The following is a 6,570-nucleotide window of genomic DNA, read 5'->3' on the forward strand; positions in this document are numbered from 1 at the left end:
ATCTTTGGTCATCAGTCCCCAAGAACTTAGAACTACTTAAACCTAACTAATCTAAGGACATCACACAACACCCAGCCATCACGAGGCAGAGAAAATCCCTGACCCAGCCGGGAATCGAACCCGGGAAACCGTGCGTGGGAAGCGAGAACGCTACCGCACGACCACGAGATGCGGGCACCTATGTGTAGATTGCGTTATTAGGTTCCGTTTATTTTGGAGCAGAACGTTTTGAGGTCTCTACGAATTACCGTTCTGAAGTAGCTACGACACAGTCGCAAGGGCAGGAAGTTCAGAAATTCTGTGTCTGTGAAATCAGATAGCGCACTTGTCTCGCTCAGTAGGAAACTTCTTTAATAAAACAGACCCCACCGTGAAGTAAATCAGCTCCACGATACACACACACACACACACACACACACACACACACACAGGCAGACAGACTGATTTCCCACCGTTATACCGTTACCAAACTGATTTTTGTTGTATCTTAGGGTGGCGTTTTTTTTCTTTTACTAACTACTTACAGCCCACTTCGTACAAGGCTACTCCTCACAAATACCTTTAGAAAGGTCTCCTTAACATTTTGAGTCTAGTTCCTGCACAAATTGTAAATAACCTATCACTCCGTTAAATTCATCTCTCCTGCATTCACAGTTTCAAAGAGTGTATTCCAGTCATCGTTGCTAAATGTTTTCTCAAAACCAGTCAATGCCACAAAGATACGACTGAGTGTATGTTCATTAACACATCTTGTAAGATACGATTATTATTGCCTCACTTGTTCCTATACTTCTCCGAAATCCAAATTAGTCTTCGGGAAGGTCGACTTCTACGGTTTTTAAGATTCCTTAGCCAGTTGGTAAGAACGTAGCCCTTAAAGGATCACTTTGTTGTCCTTGTGTCTGTCTATCCAACTGCTACAAACCTTTCTTCTCAGGAACGGTTGGACGTATAAAGTTGCAATTTATTTCACATACGAAGATCTACTGTTCTGTGGAGGTGTAAACAATTAAAGCTTTGACGACAATACAGTCAAAAGATACGGCTGTTTAACTCACATATTTTGATACTCGCAAATTCATTCGCCAAAACTGTAGGCTGCTTCACGTTGATCTAGAATCTTGAAACTTGGCAAGCAGCTACCCTACACAGAACTAAAGGAAAAAGATCCGGGGAGTGTTAATTTGTAACTATAGCACAGAAATTTTTTTTTCGTCATCTGTTGTCCTATTTGTCAGTCCGACTGTTAAGACCCCATTTTCTTAGGAACGGGTATAAGTCTAAAGTTGAAATTTATGTCACGCACTGATGTCTAGGCTCCCTTGGTGGTGTAAGGAAATTCAAGCTTCCAAGACAATGGAGACAAAAGATACGGCCATTCAAATGTTATGTCTGATACTAGAAAAGTGACTCATCGAAACCTACAGGGTACGTTTCGTTAACGTAGAATCATGAAATTTGGCAGTGATTAAGGTTTCACAGTACAAGTAAAGAACAAAAAATGTTGATGTGTAATTATATCATAGGAAAAAATTCTCTTATTCGAAAGTCTTGGAATTTCTGGGACCTATACGTTGCCAGTATCGATATCGATAACACGCAAGGTTTGTACGGAATCGCTGGTGCAGACTACCACTCAAATTTATCCGGATTTCTTTTTCCATTGTTTCCTAAATAATTCGCGACACTATTTTGCAAGAATGATTTATTAACCTGGTAGTTCGGTAATATTTACGTTTTTCTGTACGTGCTTCCTTAGACATGGAATTACTACATTCAGATTGAGATCCGCCGCGCGGTCTCGGGCGGCTTGCCACGGTCCGGGCGGCTGCTCCCGTCGGAGGTTCGAGTCCTTACTTAGCGTAAGTTAGTTTAAGTTAAGTAGAGCCGGCCGTGGTGGTCTCGCGGTTATAGGCGCGCAGTCCGGAACCGTGCGACTGCTACGGTCGCAGGTTCGAATCCTGCCTCGGGCATAGATGTGTGTGATGTCCTTAGGTTAGTTAGGTTTAAGTAGTTCTAAGTTCTAGGGGACTGATGACCACAGCAGTTGAGTCCCATAGTGCTCAGAGCCATTTGAACCATTTTAGGTTAAGTAGTGTGTAGGCTTAGGGACCGATGAACTCAGCAGTTTGGTCCCTTAAGACTTCACACACTTTCGGATTTTTAGCTTGAGGTCCGACGGTATTTCGCTTGTCTCATCAATCTTGCACACCAGAGGCAATAGTTTTGGCTTTATTGGCTCTCTCGAAGATGTCAATAAGTCTGGGGGTGTGACGTGGACTCCGGTGCCCTTAGTTTTACTTAGATCTTTCTGTACTCATATTCTCCTTGTGGTATGGTTTCTCCCATCTCATTAAGAGAGCGAGCTGAACAGACCGGCTGGTGCCTGTCCCCCCCCCCCCCCCCGACCTTACCCCCCACCTTGAACCCCTTCACCCCACCGCCCCACTCTCCCTCCTGTTTGCCGCCATAGATACCATAAAGTGAAAAGAGAGGAAAGGAAAGGAAACAATTGTAGACTGCAGGTTGAAAGGACAGATATTGAGTGTGGTGTCATTTACTTTCCTGCACGCCCTCGTACAACGAAGTCTTTCGAACTATATTACGAGAGGGAGACTCTTTGGAATGGTTTCAACAGCAGCAGCAGCAGCAGCAGCAGCGCAGCTCCGGCTGCCAAAACGGAGCGCCGTGGGCAGCCAGCACGCGGCGGATGGCGGCCATTAGTGTGGAGAGCAGAAGCGAACGAGTATTTGCGTCCTGTGCCCACGCGTCCCGCCCCGCGGTACTCGCCATTAGCGTCAACCGGCGCACGCACATCGTTCTCCCTCCCAGCGGGGCGCATGCCAACAGCCGCCGCGGCTTGCGTAGGCAGCCAGTGCGAGCTGTGACCAGGCTCGACCGCTGCAAAGTACTACTCTTATTTTGGCTTAAATTTATCCATGTTACTTAAATGTTGATTTAGAGCTGCATTGATTTCTCTGAAACAATGTATACTGCAACAATCACTTGTTTCTAACATTTTATTAACAAGACGTATTTCGGTAGCATGCTGCGAGCATCTGGTGCATTTACAGCTCCTTTTACATCGTCATTAAACAGATGTGAGGTTAGTTTCCTTTGCTGTGTGCACCTGTGAAGTTATGCTGCACCACATATATCTTCCTGAGCAGGTGTCTTTTTAGACTTTATCGATTAATATGTTGTGAAAGAAGGAGATGCACTGAATAACAATGTCTTCGTGTTCTAAAGGAGTTTCTTTTCTTTGGGTGAAAATGCAACTTGCTCGTCAAAAATCCGAAAATGCGTTCCACTAGCACCCTAGCTGCCGATAATTTCTTGGTAAGTAATCTTTCTTCGTCACTTAGTAACAATCAAGAAAATGGACTCATTAAATTATACAAGTGAGCAAGGGCTTCAGGCATCCCTAATGGTACTTTCCCTGAAGTGCCCGGTAGTTTTTCGGTGATGGTCAGTTTTGTGGATCATTGTAAAAATTATTTTATAAATCACTTGCACTAAATGTCTCGCCATCTACTGCTTGTCCTAACCTGCACGCCAACTGCTATTAATCTACAGTTAGCGTCAGCTGTAACTAAAAAATTAATAGTTTAGGAGAAGAAAAGCATGTTACATTTAAATATGGTAGGAGAAACGATGTTGTTCGTTAGAAACTTCACATAGATATAATCCCTTACTGCCTACAAGTGAATACGCTGTTCCTTGGCGACGTAACATGCCTGCGAATAGCAGAGCGGATCGCTTATCGCTAAATTTATTATTCCTATAAACTCACCTACCGACAGTGACTTGTGCCGAAGACGAAAAAATTACTCCCGGATCTGCGCGAACGAGTTCGAATATCTTCTGCCCTTCGCTGGGTACCCCCATGCTAACTGGCACAAACAACAAAGGAAACTAACCTTCTTCGTTTTAATTACAAAGTGAAAGTAACTGTAAATGCACCTAAGATGGCAGTGTGCTGCCAAAACGAGTCGTGCTAGTAAATTATTAGTAACAAGTGTCTGGTGCAGTATATATCATTTCATAAAGGATTTTTTATTGTCCAATTTGATTCCCTTAATTTTTTAAGCTGACCTGTTTCGGTTCAACATGAACCACCCCTCAGGTCTGACTGTACTGGTTGCAGTAGTAATCCGTCCAAGTTATCACCATGTTTTTCACACCACATCACAGTTATCGTGTGACGTGGCACATACATTTTGCTTATAATTTGCAAGGGTTCTTCTTCTAATCGATACAGTCACATCTGAGGATCGTCGACCCTGATCCGCAGTGTCCTTTCTGATGTTCTGTCGTGTTGTTTTCAATTTACCACCAGTATGTCTGTGGCCAAGCCAGTCGTCTTCTTCAAGTGCGGCGAGCAGTCCGAGCACGGGGCCCACAACCCGAACATCGCGCCACTGTTAAGCAGTAAGAAAGGACTGGGTCCCTTACATCGATTGCACATAATTCATAAAGGTCAATCCAACACATTTATTTCATATACATAAATGAAGTTACATTTGAATCAGTCTGACATTAAACAGGAATAAAAAGAAAAAACAATTTCAATATCAGCTGATTAAGTGCATGAAGCGCGAGCTAAGCCAATAACCAGGTAAACTAAATTTAAATCTGTCTGACACTAAACAGGAATTGAAAAAAAAAAAACAATTTCAATATAAGCTGATTTAGTGTGTCAAGCGCGAGTTAAGCCAATAACCAGGTAAACTAAATTTGAATCTGTCTGGCATTAAAAAAGGAATTTAAAAAAAAAAACATTTTTTACATGTTTAAATTACAGCATTAAGGAATTCCAAATCTTTCCCTTTTCTAGGCGGAGGCTGAGCCAGATACACATAATGCCACAAAAACACAGTTTTTGTGTGAAATCTTACAGGACACCCGGAAGCAGTAACAGACAAGGGATCGGCACCCACAAATAACACAGGCTAAGTGTCAGGCCGGGAGCACATCCTACGATAACTTGTTCACACTATGCTCACCACAAACTGTACACATTGCGGCCGAACATCCGCTTGCGGTGGCTGCTAGAAGGACGAAGCAACCAAGAGGCCCACGCCGTGCTTCACACACAGCACCTCAATTTGTACCAACATCTAGGCCAACACCAACTCCGGACTCCCCTCTCACTGCGAAGCTTGGCACAGTCTATATGAAATGCCTTCCAGGTAACCAGTAACCGCCGCAGGAGTTGTACGATTCGCAAACAGCCCCGGCGTAACAGACGTCACACATGTGCTTACGCACGAGCCACAACTCCGCCAGTCTCACCGGCCGCCCCAAACGGACTGCCTATCGCCGTCCCGCGCGCTCCAGCCGAAAACGCAAAGTTGCTCATACCCGGGGACGCGCCAAAGATAAGCCGATCGCTGATGATCGACTAGCGATCTGGGTCAGCGAGTTTTGCTGTTTATTCCCTACCTGGACTCCAACCAAATCGCTGGAACGGTCGTCTAAACTTTATGCATCAAATGGGATCAAGAACTCGGCAGAATACCCGAAACTTTAATATTATCCGCCCAGGTCGAGAAAACTTGAGAGATCACATGGCTCATTTTGAACCAAAACCGGTCATTCAAAAATATTCATGCAGTCAAGACGGACAACAAGATACTCGGTTTCGCTACCAATGATTGCGGATTTCCTCCAAGGACATCATGTCAGGTTTTACAAATATTGAAAAGGTCATTCAACCGATTATCGCTGTTACTGCTACGGTGAGGCAAATATGAGCCAGCTGAGGGCGTAATGTCGACTGTTCCAGCGACTGAACTTTACTGTCGAAGTCGACGAGCTCCGCAGTTTCAGTTCGACCTGATTACTCGAAACGTTCCACAATTTCTCAGTGAATTTCAAAGTGGGTCAGTCAATTTTTTGCGTTAACTACTTCCCAAATTTTTTCGGTATGCATGTATTTCATAATATGGGGCGAATGTGATGGCGGTGATGACGCATATAACCAGTAAGAGAAAGGCAGTGGAGACCCTCCAGAGACAACAGTGGATACTCTTGCGTCCGGCTGGCACATTTAGAATTTCTCAACATGAGAAAATTCAGTCAATTTAGAGAAACACAAACTACCACAAGATCTACTGAAAAACACAAAAATTCTCGTTCTGGCTTAAAAATGGTGAAAATGATACGAAAACAAATCAGGGACAGGACAGAAACACGGATGAGAAACTATGAGTTCCTACATTCCAGAAAAGAAAGATCAAAACTGCCCTGCGTTTCTCCGACCAAGCGAGGAAAACACTACTTGCCTTCATTAGGTCAATATACGACATGCTTAATAAAAATACATTGCACCACATACACCAGTGAAAGTGGGGTAGTCGACACCCTCAACCACATTGTCTGGAAGTGTGTCATAAGATAATATCAGCTATATACACAATGAGATGCGCCACGACCACATATCCAAACACTATGTTCTTGCGGAATAGTGAGGAAATTAACCCATGGAAGAACCTTAAAGGATTTCATAAGAACATGACAAATCTCTACACCATTGATGGTATCGCAGCACAGTCGCTCGGCGTGCCA

The sequence above is a fragment of the Schistocerca gregaria genome, chromosome 3, assembly GCF_023897955.1.
Source record: "Schistocerca gregaria isolate iqSchGreg1 chromosome 3, iqSchGreg1.2, whole genome shotgun sequence".
Lineage (NCBI taxonomy): Eukaryota > Metazoa > Arthropoda > Insecta > Orthoptera > Acrididae > Schistocerca > Schistocerca gregaria.